At 47.4% G+C, this 16,410-nt stretch overlaps 1 long non-coding RNA gene and 1 pseudogene across 1 annotated transcript; one reads left to right on the top strand and one right to left on the bottom strand.

The window, feature by feature from the left end:
• The first annotated feature begins 9,127 nt into the window (after nt 1-9,127).
• On the top strand, nt 9,128-16,008 carry LOC147956755 (uncharacterized). The gene is made up of 2 exons (XR_015612175.1): nt 9,128-9,653; nt 13,232-16,008. It is a non-coding gene; the product is annotated as an uncharacterized LOC147956755 (long non-coding RNA).
• Nucleotides 10,183-12,985, bottom strand: LOC147956756 (uncharacterized; annotated as a pseudogene).
• Nucleotides 16,009-16,410: the final 402 nt, after the last annotated feature.

The raw sequence follows: 16,410 nt of genomic DNA, 5'->3' as shown, positions 1-16,410 counted from the left end.
TTCTAGGACAAGTATTTCCGGACGGAGGGAGTATTTAACTAAATAGCAGTCACATGGATCAGTTGGTGTATGGAGGTCTCTTGCCCAAAGTGCTGGAGTTTTAGGAAGGTAGATTGCCTTCAAATGCATGCAGACAATGTAGAGTTTGTGTTAACCTATTTTACCAGGAACTCCCGTTTTGTATGTATTTGATTGTCTTAGCGAACCAAAGAAGAAACCCCCGTTTTGTATTATCAATGCTCGAAGATTTCTACTTTGCGACCATACGGTAGCAAACTACGCCATGTTTTGTGTTTGGAAAAAGCCAATTTTTGTATTTGGATATTTACAACAAAGTCATATCATAGGAATTCTCAAATGCATATAACTTCAATACTACTAGTAACAGTTTTTGAAATTTTGGCTGTGCATACATCCAAAATGTCAGGTTTCAGAGAGCTCAGGAGAGTAGATCCTACACATAGTCATTTATCACCAGAAATGGATGCTAATCTGAAGAACAAACCAGGAGCATGGAGAGAACAGGGTACCTCATCTCGACCGACAGAGCGAAAGAATGATGCAAAGTGTCAGTATGATCTGCTGCCAAGAAACAGAGTAGTTACTATGATTTCCTGGAAAAAACATTCAAGCTTGTTTGTTCCCAAAGAAAAGGAACATTTTCTTTGGGAACAAACCCCAAATATATATCAATGCTCAAAGATTTCTTCTTACTGACCATATTGTAGCCAACTACGACAAGTTTTGTTTTTGGAAAGGGCCGATTTTTTGTCCAACTCTGGACATTGACAGCAAAATCATTTTACTGTATCATAGAAAGTTTGTCTCCCTACACATAAAGTTCAATATTACCGGTGAAAGTTTTCAAATTTTTTGCTGCTTATACATCCAAAATGTAAGGTTTCAGAGAGTTCAGGAGAGTAGATCCTACTCCCAGCCATTTAGCACAGAGACGGAAGTTCAAGTGTTAAACTGAAGAAAAAACCAAGTGAAGGGGGGAGAGAATAGGGTACCTCATCTCGGCTCTGAGCAAAAGATTGATAAGAAGTGTCAGTATGATCTGCTGCCAAAAAAACAGAGATTGTTACACTACCACTGCTTGCATAGCGTGTCAATATGATTTGCTGGAATTGAAACACATACAACACATTAAACTGCAGCATGCTTACCGACTGTCCATTTCACACTTCATCTTCTAGTGATGCTATATTGACTTGAATTGCACACCTGATGACTGTTCACTTGTAAAGTCTATTGGTGGCAGCACAGCTCTGCTGTGATTATGGTCTTTCCCTTTAGTTACACCTTATGTTGAGATGCAGATATGCTTTTATCTGACCATGCAGTGAAAAACCACAACACTCATACAATGCCAGAGCAGTCCGATGATACAAAAGCATAGTTGGGACCAGAGCTGGTCTTATTAAGGTAAGAATATGACTGTTGAAACTAAGACACGAAATCTTAGAAAAAACAATCTTATACATATCATACAAAAAATGCCTCTTTTCTATGCCCCATGTATGATAAACCACAAATAAAAAAAAACACAAAGTTAAACCATCCTGAAAGAACCAAAGGGAATATAACAAGGCTAGTGGCACAGATTCACAAATATCTATTTTGACCTTTTCAGCACTATAATGAACATGTATGACGTATAGGTGTAGGAAAGAACTGAATAAGATGAGGCTGCAGACCTACATCAAGGAAATAAGCTATGCTGCAGAATCACCATAGATACAGAAGCACATAAAACATTAAACTGAATTTAAACAAACTAAACTAGTTGAATTTGAAAGTTCAGGAAAGTCCAGCAGAGGCCAATTGGGAGGCACCTAGCATTTATTATTGGATTAACTGTCAACTAACAGTAGCACGGTAATATGCAGTATAAAGAAAACAAAAAAAAACGACCTAAATAATCGCAGCATGACTTTATTCCTGGGAGGGTCACGGACAACTTCTTGGTAACTCAAGCCCTCTTTTCCTTGAGAGTCCTGCCATTGGTCTTTGTTCTCTGGCCACACACCGGGAGCGCATCCTCGTGCCGGATGCCCCTGTAGCATCCAGTCCCCTCTAATCTCTCGATAGCCGCACTCTTAAACCGTCTCAGTAAAGCACACCAAAGAGCACTAAGTAATTCCATTTCTAATGATCAAACAAAAATGACAGATGCAGTGAGCAACAAGGGGAATGACTTGCTAGGTCTCCTTCAATCATGTACTTTACGATCCCCTCACGGAGGGTGATGATCTCCTCCTTGAAGAGGTCCTTGGTGACCTTATTTTCCAAATTGAGCTCTGAAAGGATGTGACGGGCGCGTGCCCGTCCAATTCCATGGATCTGACTGCAGTGCGTACTTCACCCTCTTGTGGTTAGGCATCACAACACCACCAACACGACTGGAATCAATGAACCCACCGAGACCGAAACCTCCGTCCTGTCAAGTCAATGATAAGAACAAGAATGGAGTTAGCAACATACATTTGTTGGTACCAATCTTGTTATGGCACGAAAATGGCATTTGTTGCTAGTAAGAGAGCAGAGTCAATTGCAAGAAACCACCACATTTGCGGCTAGGTTTGCAGGAAACCACCAACTCGTTAATCCGTTGCAGAAAACACTGGAAAATCTGTTAAGTCGTTGCAAAAAGCACTGATCGGATGATTTGGCCCGTTTAATCACTTTCTTACAAGTGGGGCCAGATTGTAAGGAGTTGACATAGCAAAAAAAATAACACACACACCCCTGGATCTAAAAATCAAAAGCAATGAGACCCCCACCCTGCCCCCACACGCACGCGCCGGCCAGCGCCAAGGCGCTCGAGCCCGCTCCTCGCTGATCGACATCGGGGCCTCCACCTCCGCGGCGTCATCCTCCTCCTCGGCGGCCTGCATCTCGGCGAGGAGCCCCGTGGACGCCGGCGAGGGCGCCCCGGAGGACGACTCCTTCTTGTCCCTCCGCCTCAACTCCTCGACGATCTGCTCCTAGATGGCCATCATCGGCGCCGCCCACTGCGCCTGCTTGGCCGGCGCGACGAGCGCAACGAGGGCTCCGAGGTGTGCCGCCATGGCGTGCACATGGCGCCCTGTGGACCAATTCTTGGACGACACACTGAAGGAGAGCGCACGGGCGGCGCGCGAGCTGCACGGGGTCGACGGCGCGACCCAGGCGTCTGGGAAGAGCCTGGAGATGGCCCGGCGGGCGCGCGCGAACTTCGTGCTGTGGAGCAGCCAGGACAGAAGACGATGAGCGAGGCGTCTCATTCCTCCCGCCATCCCAGCTCTGCCCCGGCTACGACGGGCTGTCGGAGGGCGTCGCCATCACGACCCGTGTGCTACGGAGGCGGTTCGCAGTGCAGCCGTGGGCGCCGGCCGCCTCCTCGTCCTCCCCCGAGGCGTGGCCCTCTCCGTCGCCGACAAGGCTGGCCGCCTCCTCGACGAGGGCAGCAGCGCGGAGTGTACAGGGTTCGGTGTTCCACCGGGGGCTGATTGCTTTTGTTTTTTTAGATCTAGGGGTGTATGTGTTATTTTTTTGTTAAATCAATTCCTTACAATCTGGCCCCACCTGTAAGAAAGTGATTAAACGGATCAAATCATCCGATCAGTGCTTTTTGCAACGACTTTACAGATTTTTCGGTGTTTTTTGCAACAGATTAACAAGTTGGTAGTTTCTGGCAAACCTAGCCGCAAATGTGGTGGTTTCTTGCAATTGACTCAAGAGAGCAAGCATGTAAGCATTTGTTGGCTGTGAAGATTCATTGCTGGTTAGAGAAGCACCCATTTCTGGTAAGCAGATGTTGCCAGGTAAAGGAAGAAAGGGCAGGTGTTGCCCTGACACATATCTGGTGTCTCTCTACTCTGTTTTCTATGTTTGTCTCTCTGCTCTTTGTGAAACCTGGAGACAGTGGATGCGAGAGCTCGAGAGAGGGCTGTCGCCAAGGAGAGGGCTACATATAAAGGGACGTTTTTATTTGCAGGATTAAAGGAAAGAGAATAACAAAGGGTTCTTCATATAACACCCACATAAGCATGTACGCTGCTGTGCAAAAAAAGAAAAGAAAAACCGGTAACGTGCTAGGTGGACGGCAGGAATTCATGATTCAGAAGCAAACATCCACACAAACACCAAGATGGTTCATGATTCTGAATGCACTCAGCAGCAGCAATGCAGCTAGATATGGACCCAGTGGAACAGAACAGTGAACTAGAAGTAGCCAAACACCCATGGAAGCTAAGTCTGTAAGTCAGGAATAAAGACAAGCACCTGACGTGCAAGCAGGCAGGCCGACCCCGTGGACTGAAGAGAAGTAATCGGAGCTGCCGGCGCTTCCCCGGCGGCGCATCGGCGCGCTAAGCCGCGTGCAAGCGACGACTACGCGCGTGGCTGCTGCATGCTCCCGGCGTCGAGGGTCACGTACTCGTCGTCCGCGCCCGCCGGGATCTTAGCTTGCCGAGGGATGGGATGACTGGAAGAGGACCTGGGGCTGAGTTTATTTTTTATTTTTGAGACAAGAGGACGGGCTGAGTGAAGCTTACTTCAATGGATCATGATGGGCCGCCCAGCGTCTCAAACAAAAAAGGTAAGCAGTTGGGCCAGTAGTTGCCCAGCAGCATACGACTGCAAGCGAAACCCCTAAAAAGAAGCTGATAATCACACTCTACATGAATAAAAGCACTTGAAAAAGAAAAAGAAAAGGTGTAAACACATGCATGCGAGCCAACAACATGCATGCATGTTTAAACCTCCCGCCAAACAACATATATGCATGCTATAACCTTCCGATCACTCTCCGCCGAAAGCAACATGCATCAGCCGGCCTTCCGCCATGCCATCCGGACAAGAAGGAGAGGGTACGTGGTGATTTTCGATTCGCCAGGCACATATCCCGACTCGGGTTTGCAGGAAAATGGACGTCAGGACGCATCGGTGGACCGATACAGGACCCTGTTGGATGGCAAACTAAGTCCGGCCGTTTGCGGAAGGTTTGAGGATCCGCTTTGAAGATGCCCTAAGTTAAATCAGTTTTGACCAAATCATTTTATACATTCAATTAGGGTGCACATATAATATTTATAGATGTATATACCGATCTCAAAAGGATTACGATCTTCATTTTGATTATTTAAGTGATTTTAGCTACCGCAAATTTTTTTTTTGATCAAAAGGGGTTTCCCCCCACCCCATTCTTATTAAAAACGGAGCAACCACGAGTCATCAAAGATTGTTACAAGCAATCGGGCCTACCCGAGGTGGCAGACCAGAGAAAACGAAAAGGCAAGAAAGAACTACGGCCTCAAATGTTTTAATGTTGCAGAACCAACTAAAACAGAACTGCCGAGAGGGAAAAACGTCTACTGTCAAACAGACAACCCACAGCCCTCGCCCGAGCCACGCTAGAGAGTATCCACAGGATATGGGGATCTGTTGTGCATCCTTTTTACTCCGACTGAGTCTTCAACGCCTCGCCTCGGGTCTTCTTCATGCACGCTCTTAGCCCCAGGCCCATGCAATCCTGAGCAGCTCGCCTCTTCGCTGATCCAGGAGTTGAAGGCATCTTCTCGGCAGCACCGATTGGTCGCCCACACAGAGGATCTTCCATTGATGTAACGACGCGCTGATCCTTGCCAAGATTGTACGTGTGCTTGTTCATGGTATGCCCTGAAAGCACATGTCATTACGCATAGTCCAAATGCCCCCAAATGGTAGCAACACAAGCAATATTAACAACAGTTTTCTTGTTATTCATATTCCAGAAGGAGGATAACTCAGTCATATTATTAGGGATACTAAACTCAAAAGAGTCAGCCACATCACTCCAAATTTGTTTGGCAACCACACATTCAAAGAATAGGTGACAAACTGATTCTTCCTCATCACAACACAAACATTTTAAGTTTTCCACCACCCTCCTTTTATTTAAATTATCTCTGGTAAGAATTTTATTATTAAAGGCTAACCACAGAAAGACTAGATATCTATGGGGCACAACAATCTTCCAATTTTTTTTCCAAACAGGGGTAGAAACCCCACCCCAGTTAATCATGGTATAAAAGGACCTGACTGATTACACCCCTAATGATTCTAACAGCCAAATAGGTTGGTCCTCCTCATTAGTTATGGTTTTGGTAGAGATGACTTGGATCAAATCGTGCCATCTCTCCATAAACTCAGTCCCCACACATCTGTTGAAGATAAGTTTCAAACTAACCCCATCCCACACCTCTGAAACTGTGCAATGTTGTTGTTGACAAATTTCATAGACTTCCCAGAATTGGGTTTTTAGGGAAGAATCCCCCACCCAAGTGTCATCCCAGAAGCTGACCTTATCGCCATTGCCCAACTTCCATTTAAAAAAAGGTCTTATCCCTTCAAAAGCCCAGGTAACTCCCTTCCAAAAGGGAGATCCTAACCCCTCTTTGGACCATAGCAAATTAGGTTTGCTGGTTCTATACTTATGAGTTACCAACTTCACCCAGTTTTTATCACTGTCCATGAAGTACCTTTTTGCCCAAGAGGCCAGCAGATCCATGTTAAATTCTCTTAAATTGGGTACCCCCGAACCACCAAAAACCTTTTTCTGAGAGATTAACCCCTAGTTAGCAAGATGGTATTTATGCTCATCCCCCAGCCACCCCCCCCCCCAGAAGAAATGACTCATCTGAGAAGTGATGGCTTTGATTGCCCATTTGAGGAATTTAATAACAGACATTAGATACATAGGAATACTAGCAATGCAAGCTTTAAGGAGGACTAACTTAGCCTCACAGCTACGTAGTCTCCCTTTCCAGCTACAAATTCTCTTAATAATCTTGTCTATGATGTACTGAATGTCTTTTCTTCTCAGTTTGAGGTAGTGTAGTGGGACTCCTAGGTATTTCAGGGGGAAATCCCCCAATTTACAGCAAAAGATTTGGGATAACAACTTGCCATCATCTTCAATCATATTTATTGGCACTACCTCACACTTATCATAGTTAATCTTCAACCCAGAAAGGTTCTCAAAGCATGCCAGGAGCCATTTTAAATTTTTAACATAATCAGGTTTGGGATTTAGGAAGAGGATTGTGTCATCAGCATATTGCAAACATATCAGTCCCTGTGGGATGATATGAGGAACAATCTCAGAGATTATGTTACTGTTAACAGCTTTTACCAGCATACGAGAGAACACATCAGCTACTAGATTGAAAAGCATGGGGGAGCTCGGATGGGAAATACCCAATGGTCCCTGGGTACATATGTACCCTGTATGGGGATTTATTTTTAATAGTTAAACAAAAAGTAAAAATAGTTAAGAAACTATTTTTAGAATAAAGTTGACTTACTTACGCACTAGATATACACAATTTTCACAAAAAAGAAAAATATGTTGACTTCAAAGCGAAAAAGACAAAATTTATTTGCTATTATAGGTCACTATTCACGCTATTTTGACCGGAAATTTGTCTTTTTTGAAAAGAAGTCAAAAGGATATTTTTTTTTGTGGATTTTATTTTTCATGAGTACAATAGAAGGTCAAGTTTATTTCAAAAATATTTTCAGGAATTTTTGACTTTTTGTTGAATTACTAATTTTTTTTTCCATACAGGGTGCATATGTCCCCATAGACCAAAAGTTCCCCTCCGAGCTCGGATCTCCTTGTTTGAGCCCTTTCCCCCCTACAAAGTAAGGTCCTAGGACATCATTAATCTTGACACAGAAAGAGCTTTGTTGCAAAATGGAGAGGTTCCACTGTTTGATGTGTTTTTGTGTTTCTTGCTTTTAGAATTTGTAAGTTTAAATTCAAATGTTTTTTCTTTAAGTGCAAATTACACGTCCATGTTTGATATTTGGATGTACACGTACGGGCATGCACCAGCTAATCCTTGGTTGGGCTCCACGTGCATGCATGCACGTTGATTTTGCCCACGTACCAACCAGCGGATACTTGTTGATTACATGCATGGTATGAGCTACATCACTCACGTATTTGATCAGGTATATAGCTAACTATGCAGATGTAGAGGCTCGGTGCAGCTCCCGTCGACGCCTCGCTGAATCGTACATACACCCGAACGCCCGCGCGTCAGTTTCAAATACCTGTATACCGACGCCCTGGACGGAGCGTATTTATACATCTCCAAATACCCTATGTGTATCTCTAGTGGGGAGATCACTTATCCGGCTAGAAGGCAAGTACGCGCACACCTATCAAGTACTGATCCTTTCTCTAGCCTTTGTTTTGCACGCAGGCTTTGTACAAGTACATCAATACCATCAGGTTGGTTGGACGCAGTGGCCACGAGCCGGTGACGGCCGGTATGTACGTACGTATTTTTATTTATTAAGAATACACCCGTGGGCGTGCACGTCAAGAAGAAGAGGAGATAAGTATCGACTCGACACAAGATAAGATGCAAACAAACTCCAGCTGAAAGATCCGAACCTCTTCGGCCCATCACGCGGCCGCCCAAGGGCTGGACTTCTTGCCTAGAAACATAGGGGCACCAGATCACATCACGGGAGGGAGGAGGGGACGCGCCGTCGCGGCAGCGTCCAAAGGACGGAGCCAAGAGGAGGCGCGCCCGCGGCAGCCATCGCGGCTGCGTCGAGGACGTCACATCTCAAGGGCAACCATGACACGGCCGCGTGTGGAGGACGCGCCGGCGTGGCGCCCGTATGTGTTTTGTTCACGTCCAGCAGCAGCGGCCGTGTGAACTGGCCGGAGCTCGACACCGACGGCCGCGGCAGAGCGCCGCCCTATCAAAGGAGACGACGGCGCAGAGGCCAAGCCGGCGTTGACCGCGTCCGATCTTGAAGACGTGGCGACGAGCACCATGCACATGGCCGTTCGGCCGTTCCATGTCACGTCCAAGATATGGTCGTTCGTGCCTACAAGAGGGAGAAAATCGGCTATTTGCCACTTTTGATATTGGGCTTCGCAAAACTGCCACTCTTAATATTGGCTTCGCAAAAATGCCATCCAGCCCGTGTGCACTCTGATTACCATGCCATTTCCTCTTTTCCATTGCTTTTTTTTTCTTTTCTCATTTTCTGCCATCTGAAAAGACCAAAATACCCCTGGATATTTTCAACCTTATCTCATCTGATGCTTGCGTGGACTGGTTGGGTCAGATTGCTCTACGGCGCTCGTCCTTGTCTCCATAGCCTACCGCCGTAGCTTACTGATGCCACTGCGAGCCACCGCAGCTCACCGCCCTGGCTCCCCCACGGCTGCGCCAGCAACCGCAGCTCGCCGCCGCCCGCCGTTGCTAGCGCACGCCTGTGCGCGCCGGCGGAGCTCGCCGTCGCCTCGCTTATGCCTGCTCGAGCTCTCGTAGCTCGCCGCCGGTGCTCGTCCAAGTCTGCACAAGCAGGGACAGCTCGGCCTCGGCTCCCTGATGCCTGCGCGAGCCGCCGCAGCTCACCGCCCAGGCCATGCGCAAGCAACCGCAGCTCACCCTCGCCTGCGTGCTCGCGGAGCTCGCCGCGCGGAATGCTAGAGAGGTGCGCCGGCGACTTCGTGTCCTTGAACACCAGTGAACATGCACTGGCGAGGGCGGTACTGAACAACATCAGCAGTGGAGTCATGGCGGCATTGACTTGTGGCCGTGAGGAGGAGATGGACGTGTGCGCAGGTGCTGAAAATGGAGAATGCAAGTAACCTGGTAAGTCATGTTTAATGCAATCATTTACTTGTTCTTGGTTTGAAATTTGGAAATTACGTTAAGAATAGGATGCCACGTTTAGTTTCACGGCCTGGGTCAACTGAGCAACAATACAAGAAAGGAATGCCACAAATTTCAGTCTACCCGTTCTGCTGCACTTGTTGTAGCTTGTTTCAAGGACAGGAAACTGAATTGTACGTAGCGAGAAGTGGCAAAAACATGTAGACCTCGAATTTTAGTATATTGGCAAAGGAGATACATATGGATGCAACAACCATGATTCATAGATTGATGCAGGGGAGAAGCTAGTAGATCAGAAAATCAAGAGGTCACATCATAGATTAATCCGAACAGAGTTCACATCTCACAAAATAAAATGACGAGTTCATAGATAAAAGTGAAATGAGTTCACATCTGAAAAAATATATCTCACGGCTCACGGAAATTGGAGAAACTGAGTTCACATAGAAGAAAACTACTTCTGAGTTCACATCTCAAATAACTGTAACATCAATTGCATAGAGATCATTCATCCAATTTGTAGCTTCCTCTTTGGAGTCAACTTCTTTGCTGGAGCTGCAGTGGGCATCCTCTCTGGAGTACTTGTTGTGGCTTGTGAAGAAGTACTTTCTCCCAGCAAGAAAGCAAGGCGGCTGCACGTATATGTGTTATCACAATGAGATGAATATTTTGCTTATCATTTTCATATTGTTGAATACAGAGCTATTTGTTGTTGCTGATTACCTTCTAGTGACCATGCCTGGGCTGTCTTGTAGTATTTGTTCTCTAGTTGGCCTTTGCGGAGTGCTAGGTTCAGCTGGCCTAGCTTTTGTAACGTTCTTTCTAGGCTTCCTCTTCCTGCAAATTAGACAAAAAATATATTTCATCATGAGGTGATAATTTAAGCTTTGATATAAAGAAAAAACACTTACCTTTTTTTGGTTCCGTTCAGTGGGCACTTGTAACTAGCTTGCCTATGACCCTTTTCACCGCATTTCTTGCAAGTCACTGGGACTCTAATCATTTTCTTCCCCTTAGCGTTCGTTGGAGCAGCGCTACCATCTTTGGAGGCGTCATTGACACCATCATTGGTGCCTTTCTTCTTGTGGCCACCTTCAAGGCATCCTTTGATCCTCAATTTTCTATTCCTTCCTTTATTTCTTTTTGCAAGTGGTGCCCCCACGGCAAATGGCAGCTCCACTCGTGGCCACTGTGATTTATCTGTCATTGGCTGAATCTCTCTCCCGTAAGCCGCCTTGAATCTGTCCACTGAGTAGTACTCATGCACAAACTGTTCAAGGTCTACTCTCTTTTGTGAGGTCACAAATGCCAAGACATGTTGACATGGCTTACCAGTGTGCTGCCATTCAAGACAAGTACATGTTTGCTGATTTAGCTTCACAATATGCCTTTCGCAATTCTTGCTATTGTCCCACACCTCTGCACTCCAATTGGCAGATTCCACAACTTTCAGATGCCCCAAACCTCTTGTATTTGCCCTCAGCTGAATCATAATTGCTGACAGCATCCGTCCAGATAGTAGTCTTTCTCCAATCCTTCTCCTCTTCCTCCACAAAAGCATGATCATCTCTCTAATCTTGTCGGCTAGTTCAGCAACAGGCAAGTCCTTAATGTCCTGGATCCAATTGTTAAAAACTTCTGCTATGTTATTAGTAATATAGTCACACTTGATATCTGGATTGAAGACACACCTCATCCACTTGAGAGTATGGTATTGACTTAACCAGTTCCATACCTCATTTGATTCTTTAATAATTTTTGTCATATGTTCTGTGAACACCTCTTCCCTATAAGCCCTTGCTGCCGTATACATCCTTCCAAACCTATGGAACCTTTTCACAAAATTCTTCATAAGATGGTAAAAACATTCCCTTTGTTCAGCATTGGGAAACACATTCTTCACCGCATTCTCCAAGCCTTTGCACGCATCTGTGCACACTGCAAGAAGTGGAGGATCTCCTATTGCCTTCTTAAGTTGATTCATAAACCAAGTCCAATTTCCTTCATTCTCAGATGCTATGAACCCAAAAGCAAGTGGATACATCCAATTGTGACCATCAACTGCTGTAGCCGAGGCTAAATGGCCATTCCATCTTCCATTTAGTGCAGTAGAATCTATACTTAGATGTGGCCTACACCCTTCTAGAAAACCATCAACGCATGGTTTAAGTGCACAAAAAAATCGATGAAAATACACATTACCGTCTGTTTCTAGTACTTCAATCTCCACAACACTTCCAGGTGACCTCTTCAGTACCTCAGCCTTCCATCTGTATAACATCTCAAAACTCTCTTCCCATTTACCATAAACCTCCGCAAGAGCTTTTTCTCTGCCCCTCCAAACTGTGTCATATGAAATTGTGGTAGAGTATTGTTCATGCAACTTTTTCTGCAATTCTTTAGCACCCATATTGGGTGAATCCCTAAGGATACTCACAGACTTGCTAGCTACTCAATTCTGAGATGGTGTTATGGTCTTCACCCTGCTGCTTGAAATACAATCATGTTGATCAACTAAAACTGTGACCTGCAGATATAGAATTTTAAAATGAATGGAAGTTATGTAGTACAATAGGACATAGAAATAGACACATACATAATTTAATGGCAAATTGGAGGTCAGATAGTTATCCATATTTCACCTTTATAGTGCACTTATCATCTTGTAGGCTGCCAACAATTCTCCAAGGGCAATCTTCACTTGACTTGCAGAACCCTCTAAATCTCTTCTTATCTGTCTTTTCCGTGCCTAGATCAAACTCCTCATTAATGGCAAATTGCCTCACTGCTAGCCTGAATTCCTTCATTGATGGGTACATAGTGCCAAGTTCCATTTTTGGGTGGTCCTTATCATATGTAATCACTATTTCATTTGGTATGGCATCACTAACAGGAACGGCAGCACCTTCAGTATCACCCGCCTGCTCAACCATTCTACGACCCTTTGGTTCAGTCGTCTTTGATCTCTCTTCCTCAACCTTCAAGCCCAAAATCTCACATAGTTGAACTTCACTCACCAGCTCAATTCTACCTTCATCATCATGTGTCTCTACTATTTGTATGTTATCCCAATCGACTTCCGGGATAGGTGTTGTTGTTTGGATAGTTGAAGAAGCATAAGTGAATAACAATGGAATATCAGTACCACTTGCCAACACAACCTCGAAATCACGCCTAGTTGACACAGTTAGAAAAACATGAACACGAGATTGAGTTAGCGGTCGTAAACAAGTCAAAAATCATGGTCATGAATCATGATTTAATAACGCATATATGTAGCGTACAGAAAGGGAGAACATCAAATCTTCCATTTTAGGAAAAAGGAGCCATCATCATGATAGTTATTTGTTAACCACCATACTGAACTAATACTGTAGCATCTAGAAATTAAGAGATTCAGAAAATACGCTAGTACACTTTGCCTGAATCTAATGTGGTTCCAATGGCATGTAGGATAACATGAAATCATGCTAACTGAACTATGCAGAATAGAATTTACATATTCTCAATTTTCCCTAGTATATCTCGACTAACTGTAAGTTGTCTCTGATGTGCAGGTTAACACAAGTAATGCCATAACCAAAGGTACAAGTAGAAGAATACTGTGTAGAAGGATTGGATTCCATTCTGCCGCTGCAGAACCCAGCGATCTGGAGATCAATGCGCAAGGCAGCGATCGACGGCGCGCAACGTGTGGGCGATCGGCGGCATGCGACGCCCAGACAAATCGGCGGCGCACTTACAAGTAATCTGCAAGCAAAATCAGCCCCACAATGCACAGGTAGAAGAGGAGCCGGTGGATCTTGGGGAGGAGGGGGATTGGAGAACTCGTGAGCGATGATCTCGGCGGGCGGCGCGCTCTGAATGGCCTTGTTTCAAGTCGGATGGTAAAAACAAAGCAGATCGTGAAACTAGTACGTGCGCACTGGCTAGGGGTATTTTGGTCTCTTCAGGTGGCAGAAAATGAGAAAAGAAAAAGAGAAGCAATGAAAAAGAGGAAATGGCATGGTAATCAGAGTGCACACGGGCTGGATGGCATTTTTGCGAAGCCAATATTGAGAGTGGCAGTTTTGCGAAGCCCAATACTGAAAGTGGCAAATAGCCGATTTTCTCCTACAAGAGGTGTCTGAAGACATCAATGCATGATGTCCAGCTTCTCTTCTTCCATGGTACATATATGGTCCCTTCTTCTCTCGATCTCCCATCTACCAGGTACCGTACGTTGAGGCGCCCAAGGGAGACGCACTCCCTGGTGGCAGCGCCCAGGAGATCCGGAGGGCATTCTGGCGAGCTCGCCGGAGAGCACGCGCCCGCCAGCCAAGGGACGGACAAAGCACCCACCAGGAACGCACCCATCCATCCCTCCCACATGCAGAAGGAGCCACCAGGAGATCCATCCACCAGGCACGAAGTACCCATCAGAGGACTCACGCACGTCCAGAGAGGGGTGCACGCACACGGGGGAGGCCCGAGCATGGAGAGACACCCAGGAGGAGACGCGCCCCTGCAGCAGCGTCGATGAGAGTTGGCATCTTGCCGGAGGAGATGTACATAAAAGATGTGGTGCTGCGACAGCGCCGAGGCCGATCAGACGAGGAGAAGCGGCGGCGCCAAGAATGACGACTCGGAAGCTGCCCATCTTGGCCGGCGCGTCGGCAGTGGCAACAACGCCCTCATCACCCTCTTCCTCCTAGTACATGTGTTTTCTTTGTCATTGTTTTTCCAGGATTCAGGGAGGGGGCGGAGCTCATGTACGCAGGACGCACCAGCGGGAAGGAGGCACGCACGGGTAGACGCCACAAGGCCACCGCCATTCACAACGCACGCACGGCCAAAGGGGGGAGAACCAGCCCACGAACACATCTCACGCACCAAGTCAAGAGGCAGCCGGCGAAACCACGTGTCCCCGTGGCGGCAGCGGCGTCGACGACGAGACGCGCCCGTGAAGCAATGATCTTTATGTTATCATCTATTTTGCAGCATGTCTAAGGACGCTGGACGGAGGAAGATACGACGTGACCGATGGCGGCAGCATCGACATGCAGATGAGCCTTGAGGAGGCCCAAGGGCAACCACGGCGACAGCACGCTCGTGAGGAAAACCCACGCATCCTGACTCTTCCCGGCAGCAGCGCGTGCGCCAAGGAGACGGAGGCCAGAAGAGTGACGCGCTTTCGCCGCTGCGGTGGCAACACACGTCGAGATGTGAGGCCGTGGCCAGCGCCGACACCCCCACGCACACACACACGTACCCTTGCCTGTCCGGCGGCTGCGCCGGTCACAAGGAGGACGGGCAGCAGCAAGCGGAACACGCTGGTGGCAAGAATACAACATGGAGTACCGCCTCTCAGGTTAACTAACAATAAATACATTCATCTATCTCTCTTGGTGTATCAGGCCAGGAAACACATACACGTACAAGAGACTAGGAGTAGCACCTGCGCATGGAGGTTTGCAGCAGCTCCTCCTGCGTGCCTCATCATGGCAGCAAGTGTGCTGGCACCTGACACGGAGATAAAGATGAAGTACCCACCAGGGAGAGATCAGGGAAGAGATCTCACGCAGCAGGAGGCACCGAGAGGGATCCACAAGGAAAGCAACCTAGGAGGGGACGGGCAGACCATGCACCACAGTGATGACACACGATGTCAAGGATCAAGAGACGCCGGTCACGGCGGCGGCCTGCCCACAGCGAGCATGCAGGCGCCCAAGGAGATGAAGAAACGGGAGCAGACCAAGCCCTGCAGACTAATTTTATTTGTTACTATCTCTTTCATTTATCAGGTGCTACACGAGAAGAAGAAGGACAGGCACATACGAGAGAGGAGGCCCGCAGCAAACACACATCCATCCATCAATTCGACCTAGGCAGGAGACGCCGCAAGGCCGCCACCCTTCACATCCATCGCAGGAAGGAACGCAGCAACCAGAGGCCCAAAGGCCATCGTGAGATCGCATCTCGCGGAGACGCACGGCGGCAAGGGAGTCCTCGGAGCCTCGCACATCCAGTTACCACGCAAGCAACATCAACACCGGCGACCGCCTCGTACAAGCGCCAGGAGGAACTAGCCGGCCGTGACATGGAGGGGAGGCTCACGTTCCCGGATGCCCTTCATTTTGAGGTGCCATGTTCTTGGCTGGAGATTACTCGGGAGCTGCCAGAGCTCTTCAACGACGCAGCCCAACCGCTAGCCCCAGCGCTCTACCATGGCAGCCTTCATGGCGCTCGGCAAATAGCCCATGGTGTACAGGTCGCGACACACAGATTGCGACGAATAGGGCCACGGTGAATAGGTTCATGGCAAAGGATATACAGGCTTACAGATTTTGCATCACGCTCTTGGAAGAGACGGCATGGCGGAACCGGAGCTCGCTGACGACGCAGCCCGAGACTCGTCTTTCCCTTCAGGACGCACAGATTGCAAGGAACAAGGCCACGGTGGATAGGTTTATGGCGAAGGAGACACCAGTGTACAGGTTTTGTGTCACACTCTTGGAGGGGACGGTGCGGCGGAGCCGAAGCTCGCTGACGGCGCAGCCCGAGACTCGCCTTTCCCATCACGGCGTACAGGTCCTTGGTGGAAACCAATATCCGCAACGACGTATCTAAGACCGGTTCCTCAGTCACGAGGCACGCGTCCCCGACGAACAGGTCAATGGCATACAGATCCTTCACTGTGCCGGAGTTTGCAGCGACGCAGTACAAGACCGGTCCCTCCTTCGAGAGGTGCACCCAC

Source organism: Triticum urartu, chromosome 7A, assembly GCF_056163025.1.
Source record: "Triticum urartu cultivar PI428250 chromosome 7A, HENAU_Tu73, whole genome shotgun sequence".
Lineage (NCBI taxonomy): Eukaryota > Viridiplantae > Streptophyta > Magnoliopsida > Poales > Poaceae > Triticum > Triticum urartu.
This window is presented reverse-complemented; position numbering and strand designations above follow the sequence as displayed.